Source organism: Neomonachus schauinslandi, chromosome 5 (genome assembly GCF_002201575.2).
Source record: "Neomonachus schauinslandi chromosome 5, ASM220157v2, whole genome shotgun sequence".
Lineage (NCBI taxonomy): Eukaryota > Metazoa > Chordata > Mammalia > Carnivora > Phocidae > Neomonachus > Neomonachus schauinslandi.
The window spans coordinates 13845715-13863596 of NC_058407.1; the positions used below are offsets into that span (position 1 = coordinate 13845715).

Consider the following 17882-nt stretch of genomic DNA (forward strand, 5'->3'; position numbering starts at 1 on the left):
GTGGTGTTGGGATTTTGTTCAGATATTGCTTCTTCTAGGATGACTTTCTTGACCGGCACCCACCTGTCCCCTGCCTGGCAGAGGCTCTGTGTTTTCACATGCCTCCTTGCTAACATTGGTTATAAATAACGCTTATCAGAGGGTATGGAAATCTCCCTTCTGTTTTCTGCACTCGGTGGGTGGGTACCAGCTGTGTTTTGATTCATTTCTCCAAGCCAATACTAAGTACAAGGTCAAAGGCATAGAATAGGTTTGCTGAATGAAGGCATGTTTTGACCTTAAAAGGACCTTGGTAGTTAGCTCAAGAAGAAACAAAGGACCTTTGTTTCATGTTGATGGAAGTCCTAATCCTACATATTTCAGTTGCAAGACCTACAGATCTGCTGCAGTTTGAAAAGGGTAAAGGTGGTATTATCTAGGAGACATAGGTACATGCCCAGGGAAACCTAGGAGTGGGAAATACAGCTCAGTTTTTACCTAAACATTTAGGAATCAAGGCTTTTACTTCCAAGATGTAGGAAGTTCTAGATCCATCTAATTCTAGGTCTCCTCTTCATTTCTCCATCTTTTCCCTCTGACTTTCCTGCTTTCTTTCTCTCACGCTCCCACCCCATACACTCTCCTTTTCTGCTTCTCCTTATTCATCACCTGTGTTCTTCTCTTTCTCTCGTGCATTGTCTTCTCTCTTTTTTGTACAAAGTAGTATGGCCTTCCAATCCCAACTCCTTGTGACCTGTCAGCTTAGGCACCTGCCACCAAGGGTAACTTCTCTTTGTATGCCTTATTCAAAATTTCCATGAGAGGGATGCCTGGGTGGCTCAGTCAAACACTTCAGCTTGGGTCATGATCCCAGAGTCCTGGGATCGAGTCCTGCATCGGGCTCTCTGCTCAGCGGGGAGTCTGCTTCTCCCTCTCTCTGCTGCTGCTCCCTCAGCTTGTGCTTTCTTTTCTCTGTGTCAAATAAATAAATCAATAAAATCTTTTAAAAAAATTTCCATGAGAATAACTGAGTGGCTCAGCATTGCTGGTTGAAGCCCCCAGCGGCCATCTTGGATCAGGAATCTCTGGCCCTTGTAATCCGTACGGGGGAGGACAGAGTCAGACTGGGACACACAGACAGTGACATACCTGTCTAGACATCTGGAAATAAGGTGGTTCCCTCTAAATGGTGCCATCCCAGGCTGAGTAGAAGCCAAAAATGATACTGAATTAGAGTTGGGGGTGGGAGAGCCACTTCACTCTCATTAAAATAATAGTGGATCAGGATGGAAGGCGTTCAGTCATGCGGCCACGTGGCCAGCCAGCTCTTTGTTGGCTCATGTTGTTTCCACCCAATGAGAGCCCAGGTCTATTAAAAATAATCATGGCTTCAGCTTCAGTGATTGCCTCTGGGAGTCCAGTCAACACATTAATTAATTATCCTCAGTGTGAACAGATTTCCTCTAAAAAGCATCCTGTCTGTTTATTTTCTTAGCCTCATTCTGTGTCTTCCAATTTGTCCAGCCCTATTCCCCTCATAAATTGGTCACTGTCTTAGATTTCACCCCAGCATCTGGTCTGCCTCTGTATAGTGTTGTCTTTTGGTGAGCCAGCTGTAGTTCTGATGGACCCCACTTAGCCAAGAGTCTTCTGAGCAGGAGAGTGGGTCTCTGCTTTGGTCGGCTTCTTGGAGCAATACCTCAAGGTATTGACAACCTTGGACATTTGGTCTCTGGGGACATCAGTGTGCTAATATGGGACCATGAGAGAATGATAAATAAATAGCACATTTTGGCTTGGTTGAAGGGCAAGTAATGAAACAGAAAGGGTTGTCAACACTGCAGGATTGTGAGCTTCTCTAAACGGCTATCTCACAAAGTATTACAGGAACCTAGAGATTAGAAAGAGAAAAGCTTTAGAGCTGAGATGAGCAATGAAAGCAGAATGACTGTTAAAAGGATCTCCCTAAGGTGGGAATTAATGGTGAATGGAACGGGGATGCATGGCACCAGAGGGCGTGGGAATAGGGATGGGCAGCCTGGCTCTTTGGGACAGCCTGACTTTGGAGGAATGTGTTTGAAATGAAATTTCACGACATGGTCAGTCAAGTGGGTTCCATGTATGGTTTTCATAATCTTCATCCTTCGTGCGCTAAGTTTCCTTTTTCATTTGTTGCATCAGCGAGAGAGGTCGGTTCCGGTTGGTTTCTTAAGCAGAGTCATTCGAGCTCGGGATTGTTCACAAAAGAAGGGTCTGTTGGGTCCCCAGCCTCCTTCGCACCTAACTGTGGCTAATAGTACTCGTGTCCCAGTACAGTACTTGAGGGTCCTGAAATGGGTTTATTGGTCCTCAGGGGCTCCTCTGTGGTGTTTTTGGATTTCTGCAGGGTTGTGCATGGACCCCAAGGAAGTATTGAGTAGGTTGGAAGAACTGGTTCCCTAGAAGGGCCAGGGCCTTAGCGATGCTGGCAGCAAGCAAGCCGTCCTCTGCGGGAGCAGCCGAGAGCAGGTTTACAGAATACTCTTCCAGAAGAGGCCCTAGGGAGAAAATACTGGTGATTGACTCATCGTCAGTTGGAGGCACTAATTGGGATATGTCCCCACAGATCTAGAACATCGCACCATTGGATGTCTCGGTGGAATAATGGGATAAATGTCATACTGTGAGGGGTGGGTGGGTGAGGAAAGGGAAGGAAGGAGGAAAGATGAAATGCACCAACAGGACTCGCAAACAGAAGCAACTTTGGGTCTCCCTTGGGGAGGCAGAGTGTAACGTACATAGCTGAGAGGAGTATCTTGGATGTCAATTGGGAATCATTGGGGTATTCGTGATAGAAGAGCCAACTAATCAGTTGAGGCTTAAATAAGAGTGTATTTGTCTTACCATACGAGACCTTGGAGGTGGGAGGTGGTTGCTATCAGATCTGAGGCTCAATAATGTTGCTCCTTTGGATGGGCATCTCTGCGGGTCTTCTGATCTTCTCATGCTTGCAAGATGGTTGCCGGAACTTCAGGCGTCGGCGAACACTAAAAATGATCCCCTCTCCGACGGCCAGTTTTTAAACATTTACCACACACCCCTGTCTCTGTGTCTTATATTTGTAGCAAGTAACATGCCATAGAGGCTCAATATGTACTTTTTGAATGAGTGCACGGGTGCCAGATAAAATACAAGACTCTTAAATTTGCACTTCAGATAAACATCTAACAATTTTTAGTATAAGCACAGCTTACACACTGCATGGGCATACTCCTACTAACACATGATTAGTTCATCCGAAGTTCACTTCTAACTGGGTGTGCTGTATTTTTCTGTCCTGAATCTGGCAACTCCTAGGACATAGGAGTGCCTTTATGGAGATACGTTGGAAGGTTTGCCTTTGTTTCCCAAAGTGAGGGCTATCTGTTGTGATCCTGCTTAAGCATATGGGTTGAAGGTGGAGAGTGGAGTGTAGATTGTGCACAGAGTTGGAACAATTTATCTAGAGGGAAACATGGAATTGGAATTAGTAGTTAGTGATGGAGAATTAACTCAAAATTCAATTGTGGATGGTTTGTAACTCCTTAGAGAGATTTCTTCGTGTTGGTTTCCGAGCAGGGGAAAGAGAATCCGCTGCCAGCTGGGATTCCCAGCATGTCCTTGTGGGTCTTTTCCTCTGTGACATCTGTCTGTGATCACATGAGCGATATGAGCTATGTTGGAAAGAGTAGCAGCTTTAGGCTGCCTCGTCGGATGTCCCCGGAGTTGCGGACGGGGGGCCGGGGGGGGGGGGTCTGATTTGTGATCCTTGCCACGTGTCCGGTCACTGGATCGGGGAGCTCAGGAGAGAGAATTTCTGAACTGGGCACTTGTTGGAAATACGGTTTCCCCATTTCTGCCCCGGACCTGCTGCAGCAGATGCCCTGGAGGGCGGTGGCCCAGCATTCTTAGCTCTTCACCAGCCCTCAAGGTGGCTTTGCCCGCTGAACTTTGTGAGCCACCGTTCTCAACTCGGAGGAACTATCGAAGAGTGTTCACTTTGCAGTTTGAGAAAAGGGCTGTCGTGAACACAGCTGGCCTGGGGAAACCACTTTGAGACCGGTTAATGCCCAGATGTTACCCCAGCGTTACCTACCTGCCCGTAGGAACATCAGCTTAAAGCAGCAGGATGGCAGGGGGCTATTGTACCTCTAGGGAGCAGTGGGAGGGCTCAGTGGGCTTCAGAGAAGATGGCCCATTGATGGTGAAATGTCCCACACGCGCTGATGCTAAGATGTGGGAAAAGTCCGGGGATCATGACCTACCCAGTAAGTGGGCCAGTTAACCTCCTACAACTGCTTGCTTTTCTCCAGACCTCAGTGTCTAGTGGTGCCAAGTGAGGATTTCAGAGGAACAGCTTTATTTCTGATTCTCTGTTGCCCAAGCTTCTCACACACACGATGAAGGACGGAAGCCCAAGGATTCCGGCCAGCCAAGCGTGAGTTGGGGTCTCCTGTTTCCCACCCAGGCTCTTTCCTCTCTGTTTTGTTGCCTTACGCCCTTCTCTCTACACTTACACACAAGCCCTTCCAACAACAAGCCTTCTGAGGATGAGAGGGAACTGTCTGTGACTTGGGTTCCAGAGGACAGCCTGGACGGAGCCAGGAGCCCTGGGGGCGTCCATCAGGCCCGAGTTCAGATTTCTAAGCTGGGGGTGGGGGGTGAGGAGGGCAGACAGAGTGACTCGGAAGGAGCAGTTCCCCTGCAGACTTGCTCAGTCTGAGTGCAGGGCTGCTGAGCCTAGAGTCAGAGGGGGTGGTGATGAAATGAGCTTCTGAGAGACTGACTCCCCCCTTCCCCCCACCTCTGTGCATCTTCAGAGGCCTGCACTCCGTACACCTGAGGTAACCACCCCGTGTCCTCCCGTAATCTGCGGCGGCTCAGGTTGGAATTCAGGATGTTCTGGAGGCCAGAGTGCACTCGGATGGGTCAGAGGTCTGTGTGTGGTTGTTTGGTCCTTGGAGAATTTCCCGGGGGGCAGTGCTAGGCCTGAGTGAGCACAAGATGGGTAGCCATAGGAGATGATGTCACAATCCATTTTACCTGGACTTTGTAGGTTATTTTTCTAGTTTCTTTTGTCTCCTCCCCCCCCCCCCCCCCCCCCCCCCCCGGCTTTTTTTGGATTGATTTGGTAGATTTACATTATAGTTCTTAATTTAGCATTTACACGATCAAAGCAGTTGCTGCTTTTCTCCTCCAGTATATTGTGTGGTGTCCTCTGTCTCAGTTGGATCTTGATCATTTAATCTCATAAAGTAGGTATAATTCTTTTCCCCAGTTCACTGATGAGGCCACAGGCTTAGTGAGGGAAGGGGTATATGCCCAAGGGTGCACGGGCAGAGAAGCCAAGATTTGAACGGCTTTGTCTGACTCTGGGGCTGCCACTTTAATTGTTTCCAGGCAAGGCCGACTTCTTCATTTCTGGCCTGTCCAGCACCACAGTGGCTTGACAGTAGGAACTTTGAGCTGTCCCACCCAACTTAGTAGAAAGGCAGGAGCCAGCCCCCAGTTGCCTAGACCATCGTGTGAGGTGATCCAGTTCATCATCACCAACTGGTGGGGGTTCATTTTTAAATGCTGAATATCACAGAGGAAGAGTAAACAGATCCATGAGTTTACTATTTATGACTTAAGGAATTTATACCTGGAGGGGGAAAAAAAGGCCTAAAACAAAACCATCACCTAGATAATTAAGGACCTATCGGATTAATACAGTGTCAACTTGGTTTGCTGTCTCCAGCCATACATGCTGGCTGGTGTGTTTAAAAATTATCCACCAACGGGGCGCCTGGGTGGCTCAGTCGGTTAAGCTTCCGACTCTTGGTTCCGGCTCAGGTCATGATCTCGGGGTCCTGGGATCAAGCCCCGAGTCCTTGGCTCCACGCTCAGCAGGGAGTCTGCTCAAAGGATTCTCTCCTTCTCCCTCTGCCCCTCCCTCACGCACATGCTCACTTGCTCGCTCTCGAATAAATAAATCTTTAAAAAAAATAATAAACGACCCAAAACCACAGTATGAATGGACCCCAAACTGTAACTGATGTGCTTCCAACAGCCAGGGATGGTGCCCTGCATTCATATCCTGGAGGCATGGCAGAGGTGGGGCGGCTCTCAGTGAAGGACTGTTTGGGATACATTTTAATGTAGTTCCAGAAGCAGGTGGAAATAGCCCTCTCATTTTTCTTTATCTGATTCAGGGGAGGCAGGGGGAGCTGGAACCTTTTTAAAAACCAGCTTCATCCATTTCTTTAATGATCGTCTGAGCAGCTAAACCTTCTGGGACTATTATATATAATCATTCTCCAAGCTGTATCCATTTTCCCTGGTCTGTAGATCTATCTATCCCTCTCGTCCTTTTTAAATAAAACTGATTAATTATAAGAAAATAGATGTGAAATGAAGCTTTGAGCTTCTTAGCAAATCTTAGCCCTCAAGTGATGTGATTTTGCTCTCCAGATGAAGAGGTTCATGAAGGGGAGATTTTGAGGACAAACAAAACAAATTAGCCACGGGGATAGGCAGTTTTGGTGGCTGTGAATGAGTAGCAGTCATCGGCACTATAGATACCTTAAGATACACCATCTGTGAGTACACCTGCCATGCAAGGCAAAATTCCTGGAGCTGGTAGAGTTGGTGCCGCAGGAACATGATTTAAACTTGACTTTGGTGGAGGCTGGTGGAGGAATGCAAGGGCCAAGGTTACTGGCTCTTTTCCCCCCTGTTGTTGCTTCTACTTTGTTTTTTTAAAAAAGACTGAGTATGTTAGTAGCTTTTCTTGCTGGCCTCAGTAGGATGTGATACCCACAGTGTGTGTACACACACACACACACACACACACACACACACACACACACACCCTCACCCTCACCCTCAGCCTACCTCTCCATCTTTCTTTCTCAACTGCTGTGGCTCTAACCACCCTTGGTTTCCTCCAGTTCTCTAGTTATCCCTTTCTGTGTCTTGACCACACTTGGGGCCAAGCTGAGATTTCCTGGTAATTTGCCGTTGACCATGGAGTGGAGTGTGTGGCTCATCTAGCTGCCCAGTGGCTAGACTGTCATTCTAACATGCTCATAGCCACGGGTCCCTGGTCTGCGTGAACAGTCCCCTTCTTGTGCTGTTCTCCTCTTGAGGGCCTCTGGTCCCATGACCCATCTGATCCTGCCTGCCGCAAGACTGCTTGGATGTTCAGGAAAGGGCCATTTCTCCAGTTGAGGCGGCATCCTTACTGGACCAGCGCCACTCGCGTCCACTGGTTGGCCTGGCATCCAGGTTTCTCGGCTTTCCAACCAGGTTAGCATTTGCCATCTTTTTTTTTTCTAAGATTTTATTTTTATTTATTAGAGAGTAGGGGGAGGAGAGAGGGAGAGGGGCAGGCAGACTCCCCACTGAGCACAGAGCCCAGTGCAGCGCTTAATCCCATGACCCTCATCACGACCTGAGCCAAAAAGCAAGAGTTAGATGCTTAACTGACTGAGCCCCCCAGGCACCCCAGCATCTGCCGTCTTGTTCTTCACCCCACAAGGTTATTGTGTAGGGTAATGAGAGTGGTTAAAGCTCTCTGGAGTCAAACTACTCCTTGCACATTAGGTACAGCTCCTGGGCCTATAATTTTTGCTACTGTTCCTCCTAGCTTGCTCAGTACTTGGACAGTTCATATCCATGGTCCTCCATTAGACCCAGAACTAGCCATTTTGTAGGGCCAAGGTCAAGGCTTACAGTTTTAGTCTCCCATTTGATGCTTTGATTTACTGTCTCTTTTTTTCTGAGAATCCTTTATTCTTTAAAATCCTAGCCTTACACTTGTTCCTGGGCAATCCCCAAAGGCTTAACACATATTAATACAGTTTATATTGCATTATTCTGTATTCTTGTATGTTTTTTACCTTCTTGAATTCTTATAAACACCTTGCTGTCTTGAGCTGTTGTCTCCTGCTTCTTTGGAAACTGCCCATGGTAGTTCTTTGCTTATAGAGCTACTCCAATAGACATTGGTTGAATGACAGTGACATTTCCCAGATAGGAAACAGGGACGGTAGAGTCAGATGTTGATGGTGAAGTTTTCCTTCTTTTTTTTCCGCCTAGCAGGTGTTTGGCAAGAGAAGAAAGCATATCAAAGTAGTGTTGGGATTAATTCTAAGGGCAAAGTTTAATTGGTCTTGGGGTTTTCCATCATTCTGTACCTGGACCAAGGCCATTATTTTCAAAGGCAGCTTATCCTTGCATTGTTTCCGTGGGCTCTGCTGCCCTGATCTGTGGGCTGGGTAGGAGGAAGATACACTTTAGAGAAGAAAGGTACGGTTTGGGGTCTGATGTAATCCTCCACTGCCAAGCAGCTGTCCCAGTGTGTTCTAGGACAAAATCATGGAACTGAATTAAAACCGGGAAGGGTCTTTTGAGGTTACGTTGATCACTCCGTCCATTCACGTGTACATTCATGCATTTAGCGAATATTGACCAGGAAACCACTGTGTGCAAGGTTTTCCACGAGGCACCATCAAAAGATTCTTAGGAAGCATGAAATCCAATTTGGAGAACAGGCATCAATCACATGGGGGCAACTGAGAGTTGTGATCCCACAGCTGAATGGCTTGTAATGAAGGTTTTTTAAAAATTGGCGCATTGCGATGGAGAATGGGTAGCTCCGCTCAACTATGGTGTCTAGACAACCCTGAATAGAGGAGAATGAGTCATGATGATAGGCAGTTACTGGCTCTACAGCCAACAACACAACCGTTTTAATCCTTGATCAGTCTTGGCCTGCTTAATGCAAATGACTACTTGGGATAAAGTTAGATCTTAGATACAAGTCCCGTGCTCACTCTGTTTGGACCTGTGGCCCTCTGGTGAGCGGCTTCACCTTCCTGGGTGTGTCTTGTTCCTCAGTGGTATAAAGACGGTAATGACTGTTACGGGTTGAATTTTGTTACTTTCAAAATGCTTTGGCTTAAGACCTCGTACGCAGTACCTCAGACTGTGACTGTATTTTGAGATAAGGTCTTTAAAGAGGCAACTGAGGTAAAATGAGATCACGTGGGTGGCCCTAATCCAGTGTTCCTGGTGTCCTTACAAGCAGAGGAGATTAGGATGCAGACACACAGGGGGAAGAGGGCCCTCTGCAAGGCCAGGAGAGGGACCTGAAAAGAAACCAACCCTGTTGACACCTTGATCTGGGACCCCAGCTTCCAGAACTGTGAGGACATACATTTCTGTGTTGAAGCCCTCTGGTCTGGAATGCTTTCTTACGGCAGCACTGGTAACCAAATGCAGTGACAGTCCCCTGAGGACAGGCACTGTGAGTCAAGAAGGCGTGTAATGTCCAGTTTATAGGACGTGGCCCATGGTGGGAATCCCGACCAGACCGAGTAGAAGTGGTTCCGGTTGGAGTCCCCAGCCAGGTCTCCCCGTACATCTCCTTCTCCACCACCACCCCCACCACCACCACCACGACCTTCTTGGTAGGTAGACCCGGTGCCTCGTGCCCAGTCCTGCTGATCACATTCTTGTTCAAATAGCAGCTCCGCTGGGTGTCAACAACTTCTCTTCTGTGTGTGGAGGCCAGTCACACCACAGTGCCAGCCTCCTCCAGACCACGTGGTTGATGAATTTTGAGCCTTTCCTTCCCAGGAAATGGCCAAAGGGGTTCTTTCTGAGGGTCCCGTGGGGCGGTATTTGGGGCTGCATCATTCTCAGCCTCACTACTGCGGAGGTCTGGTCCAGTCGGCCTGTGTGCACAAACGTCCGTTTGCTGGTGGTCTCTGCTCGGTGATTCTGTGGACATTTCCAGTGCCAGGCACCCATTGGTTCCCTTGTTTCTATCTCTGGCTTTCTCAGATGTGCTAACTCTTGTGGATTTTTATGGGGGTACTCGCCCCAGGGCCTGCACGGTACTACCAAAATCACAACAGTGACATCAACCACTTGGGAGTGTGGGTAGCCTGTGGGAGGCAGCTCCATCTGGAAACTAAAAAGGGAAACAACAATCCTCTTCTTTTACTTCTAGATTTTTCTGTATCTTTGCAGGTAGACAGGGCCAAGTAGGGAATTTACAAATTGACACCTTTTTTTTTCCCCCCAAAGCAGCTTGATTCTTTTTTTTCTTTTCTTTTCTTTTCTTTTCTTTTTTTTTTTAAGTTCCGTTGATTCCAAAGAACTGGGAGCAAAGAAGAAGGTTGGCTGGGAAGCCAGAGCAGTTGGAGAAAGGAGTGGGGAATGATGCATATGTCTCTGGAGTCTTGCGTGCTTGGAAGATCTTGGTTGTGTACTGCAAATGTAGCCATAAACCCCAGCAAGAGGAGCCCTATAACCATTTCCAGCTGTTAACACCTGGAGACTTTCTAAGTTACAATGAAAAGAGCCTCTCTGGCAAAGCCAAACTTGACTTTATGAATTTTGTTATATGTGGCTTAGATGCTTTTCATACTCACTTGGGCATTCCCTGTATTTCAGTGATGGACGCCTAGTCAAAATGGTCAGGCTGCTGTGCCAGAGGGCAGGTGTGATCCCGGGAGGTCTCCCTTTAGCAACTGGCAGGATGACAAGGAAAAAGACCCATCCTTCTAGTGGCAGGACCGTGAGGAAGGGAAGCTGGGGTGGGTTTTTCCTTTTCTCCATCCCATTTCTTTATCAGTCATAAGGTTCTTCAGCTGGAATTGGTCTCCTGTGTCAATTCTGGATCTCCTGAGATGATAGCATTCTTACTTGATGATGGAGGTAATGATTTCTTTTTCAGGCTGCTTTCGACCTGCAGTTATTACCAAGATGTGAGCTGGTGTCGGATCTAAAAGAATCTATGATGGTCGCTGCCTTAGGGCAGAAAAGGGCCAACCCATGGGTTTCTGTCTGTGTATTTTGAGGCAAAGGACTTCTAAGATAGTAGGTTAGTTGTGCAAATGATCTGGGACCCGGGTATCTGGTCTTGGTTTGCTGAATCTTTTCCTTTCTTTAAAGCGATTCTGTCAATTTTTACTAGAGTCTCGCCTGCTGCCTCCAGAGGAGAGTCTGAAAATACATCAAGTTATTTGTCTTATAATCTATGAGTCTTCACAAGGCCAAGACTGACTTGCCCCAGGTCACACATGGAGTTAACTGGCAGAGCCAGGACTTGAACCTGTGGCTTCTTTCCCATCCTGATGCTCTTGCCCTTAGAAGGGAGCTCCTTCTGCTTTCTAGGAACTGTGCCCTTTCTGCTCCCTCCGCACTGCACAGGCTACCCCTGAGAGAGGCCTTCCTGTTCTCTTCCAGGCTCTGATGAGAGGACCCCTCTTAGGCACCACTAGACGGGTCGGCTGGAGGCCTGTGCGGGGACGTGGGCTGATCCTTGTGCTCCTTGTTCGTGTAATGGGAAGCAGCCCTCAGAAGGACATGTATTTGTATGCAGCTACTCGGATGGCATTGAAATAAACACAGCACTTGTCAAACTACACAGCCGGGGAAGATGAACCGAAATGGAATGCTGACTTTTCTCACCACCATCTTTGGAAACCTCCTCCTGCCTTCCTTGCCACCCACCTGGTGGTGGTAACTGTTTGGGGCAGTCCAGCCTTGCAGTGAAATGTTTCGGTGTCGGAGACCACCCTCTCTGTTCAGATCCATTTATTGATGGATAGGTTTATAATCTGTGGAACTGGTGAGGGAAGTCACTTCCCTGGGCTTCATTGCTTTCATCTATAGACTGGGCAGATCCATGCCTTGCTCAGATTTCGATTGGCTGGCTGGCCATGGACTTGGGAGGATGTGCTGGTTTACATAACAGAGAAGTACGCAGTCTCGTCCCTGGTCTGTGGTTATCTTAATAAGTGAAAGCTGTTGTAGCGGGGTGGGATAACTCAGAGATCTGAATAATTCAGCAGACGCAGCAGAACCGGGGGGGGGGGGGGATTCGGGGACTTAGAATCTTCTCCCTGCTCCGTCTCAAATACAGCTCAAGATAGTGATAGCGCGTAGGGGCAGGTTGCTTTACTTGACGCGACCTCACTCTTCTCGTCAACCCAATGGGGCGAACGGAGCGCCATGGGCTGTTGAAACGGGAGCGCGGAAGGGGAGGCGGCCGGCTCCGCGCTGGGATGCAGTCACGGCTCAATCAGTGGCTGTTGGAGCCCAATTGCTGGCAACGCCAACAGCGCTCTTTCTGGAGAGTAAGCAGCGAGTTCGCCATAGGAACTATAAATTGTGCTTTTACCCTTTAACTCAGTGATTCTATTCTTAGGAATGTACTGTCCCCAAATATAGATCCTCAAAGAAAAGGGGGAGCAGGGAAGCGTGGAGCCTGTGAGAGCGGTTCCCAGCCCTGCGAAAATAGCTCGGGATTGAAAACTCCGCCCGCACGTGCCCTCCCCACCCCCCCACCCCTGGGCCGCCCTCGGCGGGGGTTTCAGCACCACCCAGAGCGCCCTCTCTGGCCGCGGAGAGAGTGCGCGGCTTTGAATTTGTGGGATGTCCCCGGGGCGAAACACTGTTGTAACTGAAGCCCGCAGAGGGCTAGGGATTTTTTGAAATACGTTCTGCTGTCTGCGGAGCGAGCACCCTTCTGCGGGGGGTGGGAGTGGGGGTGGGGTGGGGGGGGTGACTCCCCTGCTTCGGTGGCAGCGGAAGCACTGCCTTGGAACCTCCGCAGGGCCTGGCCCATGGCCTCCGGGGGCTGGTGGCAGTGCCAGAGCAAACCCAGCTTGTTCAGATCCAGGGCTGCTTAGAGGCCACCTAAGCAATCCCTTTGGCAGCGAGTGACATTGGGCAAAAGGCGCAGCTGTCAGAGGCCCTGAAGAGGTGGACGTGGGCGGAGGGTGTGATACACGCACTGGGTGAGGGGGGAAGGGCATGGAGCCTGGAGGCCGGCTGGAATTTTACATTTAAAGCCTTTACGTGTGCAGGCAGAGACTTGCGGAGATTTGGGGGGGTGGGGAGGGGACGCATGGGGAGATGGAATATCTCCTCTTCTCCTCTGCCTGGCATTTTCTGATGGGCCCTGTGCCTTGCGACAGTGGTGCCCGAGGAGTGGGACTCAGTCACTGGAGACTCAGCCGCGAAGGAAATGTTCACAAAGCTTTTGGCCCCGAGTGAGCATTCAGTACACACCCTAGGTTGCCTTTCCCCTTCCTGGAGGCCAGGCGCAGGGGTGGGGGGGAGGGAGCATCTGAATGGGATCTTTTTTAGGTATAGGGCAGTCCTCCATCCAGGATTTTGGAGGGGACACTCTCAATCCCTGGTGCTGTCCAGCTTTCTGCACCTGCAGGCTCCTACGTGAGTGCAGCCCTACCTGTGCAGGTGTGCATCTTCCAAAATTGTAGAATGGCACTGGGGGGGGGGGGCTGGCAACAGAGTTCCGTATTCCAGTAGGTTATTCCTCCTTTTCATAATGTCATTCCAGTCCACGATAAAAAGAAATGAGTCAATAAAATGGAGAATTAGACGTGTGGCAATTCCTGAGATTTAAGATCTAAAAATGTGACGTTTCAGTGCTTTCACATGGGCAATCTTATTATATCATCCCTCTGCTTAATATTCCTTAGCAGCAGCTCCACACTGAGGGTAAAATGGAAACTCAGCCTGGTGCACAAATCCATTCATGGTTTGGCCCCTGGCTGCCCCCTTCCTCAGTTTCATTTTTTTGTGACTTTTCCTTAGCATTCCTGAAGATGCCCCTCAGACAGCGTATGTGTGTTAATTTTCCATTGCTCCTATAAAGAATTACCACACACTCCGCGGTTTCAAACAACGCAGAGGCATTCTTTCCTACTCCTGGAGGTCAGAAGTCCAACATCCGTCCCTTTGGGCTGAAGTCAGGGTGTCACAGGGCCGGTTCCTTCGGGGGGCTCTGAGGGGACAATCCGTTTCTTTGCTTTTGCTCAGCTTCAAGTGGTTGCCTGCATTCCTTGGCTTGTGACCCGTTCCTCCATCTGTGAAGTGTTACCACTCCAGTCTCTGCCTCCGTGTCAAAGTGACTCATCCTCTGATGCCAACAGCTCCTGCATGTGTCTTAAAGATCTTGTGATTGCGTTGGGCCCGCCCAGATCACCCAGGATAATTGCCCCGTCTCAAAATCTTTAATCATACCTGCAGAGTCTCTTTGGCCTCATACTGTAACATTCACGGCAGCCTCGGAATTAGCCTTGGGCATCTTTGGGCGATCGTTATTTAGCTTAACCCAGTGCAGTTCCCTGGTCTTTCTGTACCTAGTGTTCTCGCTGCCTGGGACACCTTTTCCCGCTGCTTTTATGGGGCTGATCCCTAGTTACCCTCCAGAGCCCAGTCCCCGGGTCTTCTCTCTGAGAAGACCTCCTCCATCTCCTGCCCCGTTGATCTGGTAACATGCTTCTCCTGCCTGCCTGGCACCTTGAGCCTGTGCCCTTCCGCACTGTCTCATCAGGTTTATTTGTCTGCTCGTCCCAGTAGTCCTTGGGAACAGAGACTGCACTGTCCTTGCCTTGCTATCCGTACCATGCGGACCAGTGGCCGCACTTCATAGGCACAGGATGGTGGATGCCCAGAAATCGGGGGCCAGGGCAGGAACCAGGCTGCCCGCCATGGAGACCTCCAAAGCAGAAGCCCTCTGTCCTGATTTCCACACAGCCTCATCGGCCTGGAATGCGTTTCCTCTTGGGAACTGCAGTCCCCTGGGCTTCAGCGTGTCAAGGTTCCATGTTTTCCTGTCCCTTCAGCTGTCTAATTCCCTCTTTGTTGGGCTGCAGTAGATTAGCTTCCGTAAAAGCGAATAGACAATTTCCTATTAACATTTATATTGCTTTGCTTTTCTATTTCTTGGCGAGGCTCTGAGGACTGGGACGGCTGCGGAAAATGTTCTTCCATCTAAATAATGTCCCTGTTGGGGGCTGGATTCCGGCTTTTCGCTGGGCTGGGGAGAAGAGTGGGTGGGGTGGACTCATGCGCCCAGGAAGAATTAAGGCACAGAAGCCAATCCAGAAACTGCAAGCTAGAGTCTGTAAATGTATATGGAGCACCCACTGTGTGTCCGCTCCCGCGCTCGGTCTTGGTGTGAAGGATCAGTGTCTAGCGTTTATTAAATGGTTACTATGTGCCAAGCATTGTTCCAGGTGCTTTAATTTTATCGCCTGCTTGGCTTCTTGGAACTACCTTGTGAAACGTGGGTCCTATCATCTGAGTTTTACAGGTGAAGAAACTGAGGCAGAGAGAGGTTGCCTTCCATGTTCAAGGTCACACTCTAGTAAGTGACATGGCTCCAGAGCTGACCAAGAAGGCCCAGTCCAGTTCCTTCTCCCCAAAATGCTCATGGTCTGGAGGTGGCATCTGTGCTGGGTGTGCGCACTCAAAGACGAGTGGGAGATCCGCGGGTTTTCTGGGATTTTGAAGGGCATTCCAGGCAGAGGGAATAATGAAAACAAAAGCAGGGAAGTGTGAAAGTAATTATTTTGTTCAGGGAAGAGTGCGTAGCAAGCAATTAGGGTAGTATGGGTTGCTTTTAAAGTTGTCGGAAGGGATGACTGGGTGAGACCTGGAAGGACAGGAGGATGTAGCTGGAGGATGGATTTCCCCACTCTGTGGTCTGGAGGTGAGCAGCTGGAGGCGAGGAGGAGGAGGTTGACCGTAGTGTCTCCCCAGCTGTACTGGGCATACGCATCTCCTGGTCCGCAAGCCTGGGGAGGGCCTGAGAGTCTGCTCCTCTGACTGGCTCCCTGATGACTCTCATGTGCTGGGTACCTGGACTGCACTGCGGGGGGAGGGTGTGGAGGGGGCTGCAGGTCTGGGGCCGGGGGTGGATATGGGGGTGAAGATGCTTGGAAATGAGCCCCACCCCACGCTATCAGGCTAAAAGGTCCGATGGCTCTGTGATAATGTTCTCCAGAAGAATGACAGCAGATGGAGAGGAAAATGGGGGCTTGGGGCAAAGGTGTTCAGTGAAGGAGGAGAAGGACCCTGTAGTGCTGCAGATTAAGAGGAGGCCGGTAGAAATCATGGTGAGTCAGGGACAGTGAGGTGCCACGGCATGTGACAGCAGTCCCCAGTAATGGTGGCTTAAACCAGAGGGAAGTTGATTTCTCTCCCCCACATCCAAGCAGTCGGGATGTTGGCAGTAGGTTAGTTTAGTAGTTTAAGGGTGTCATTCACAGAATACCCTATTTCGGCTTTGCCATCCTCAGCGATAGGCCCCATAGCTCAGCATCCAATATGGCGCTAGAGCGTCAATGTCTTCAGTGTAGGCCGGCAGCCAAGAAGAAACGGGGGAGGCTGCCAGAACGGGCACACATTGCCACCGGCAAACTGCCTGTAAGTGGCCTTCCTGAAGTCCCATAGCCATGCTGAGCTGCTGTAGAGGCCATGATAGATAGTGTTGTCCCTGGCTGCTTTGCTTCCCTGAATGTAAGCAGGGTTCTGTTCCTAAGCAGGAAAGGGACAGTGGACCTGGGGTGGCAACGGGGCAGTCCTTGCCACAAGCAGCGTCCGTGGTGGGGACGTAAGGGGGGGGGGGTTCTTATAGTGTGTGTGAGGGATGGCCCCTTACGCTCCCAGAACTCTGAATCTTTTTGTGCCCTTTTCTTCTCCTGGTTCCTTGGGGTGCGGGTCATTCTCCTCTGTCATAGAAAACCCATCTAAAACCTTCTTCCCCTAGAAGATTCCACTCCATGGCCACCTCCTCCGAGAAGCCCACCAGGACTCTTGAATCAGAATTTCTCCTCCATCTCCTGAACAGAGCATGGTATTAGCACCTCTGTCAGCCGTCCTCTCGTTCTGTTTTCTGTTTTACTTAGTCATTGGCACGTGTACTTCTTTAGAATGTGAGGCACATTCAGCTCCTAGCACAGTGCCTGGTGCACCATGAATTCCTAGGACATTTTAGTTCAACTTGCATGAGTAGTTAAGTTTGAGTGCTCAAGCTGATGGCGCTGGGAGTTTTTCTTAGAGCAGTGCTTTTCAAACTCTAGTATGAATCAGAATCAGCTGGAGGGTGTATTATAACAACCCTGTACCTCGTCTCTGATTTAGTAGGTCTTTGGTGGGGGTGTGGGGGCTTAGAGTGTGCATTTCTACCAAGTTCCCAGATGATGCTGATGCTCCTGGTCCTGGGACAACCCTTCGAGAACCACTGTCCTTGAGAAACACACAGATTTATTGCTTTCCTCCAGGGGAGCCTGCAATGTAAATCAGGCCTGACAACAGACTTGGGGATTAAATACAGAGAAAATAAGTCAAGGGATAAACCAACAGAGAAATATTTGGGGTCGGGGTGCTTTGGAGTCTTGTTTCCCAATTTTTTTCCCCAAGCGAATTCTGTTTCATCTAAACCTAGATGCTGCCAATTGTAAGATGCACTGTTACTTTATATAAAGCCAAGAAATTAAAAAAGGCTTTTAATTAAACTGCGACACAAGGCTTTCTTATCCTGCTGAATCTTTCTTCTGTCCTTATTGAAAGGGCCCTTTTAGACCTAATTAGATGGGTTTTTATCATATTTTACTGCTCTGCTTACATATAAAGCAAAGTGTATTGGCAAATATGTTGATTCTGGTATTCCTAAAGCTTCTTTACATTGAGTCTGGCTCTTCAGAATGCTTTCTCAGCTCTTGTCCTTGCCATCTCTGTCTTGCTACATTGTATCCTCTTCCTCACCTTCTTGCCATCTCTGTCTTGCTACATTGTATCCTCTTCCTCACCTTTGTGAGCACTTGAGCCCACTTTGCAGCTCTGTGGAACTATCATCCTCCTGGCTTCTCTTTCAGGAATGTTGCAAGCACACATCTGATTCTCCACCTCCTCCTGCCTCTTCCCACAACCATTTGGTTCATAGGGTTGAAAGACTGCCCTCTTCCTCGCTCTCCAGGATTTCTACTGAAGCCACAGACATCCGTTCTGCAAGTTCTGTAGACATGCTAGTCGGGGCAGTCACGTTACCACTGCCCTGTGGTCCTGTTCCT

At 49.2% G+C, this 17882-nt stretch overlaps 1 protein-coding gene and 1 non-coding gene across 4 annotated transcripts in view; both read left to right on the forward strand.

Moving 5' to 3' along the window:
* LARGE1 (LARGE xylosyl- and glucuronyltransferase 1) overlaps positions 1-17882 on the forward strand; it is a 376695-nt gene that overhangs the window by 33469 nt on the left and 325344 nt on the right. The window lies entirely within an intron of this gene.
* LOC123325035 lies at positions 12588-12725 on the forward strand. The gene has a single exon (XR_006540202.1). It is a non-coding gene; the product is annotated as a small nucleolar RNA SNORA76 (small nucleolar RNA).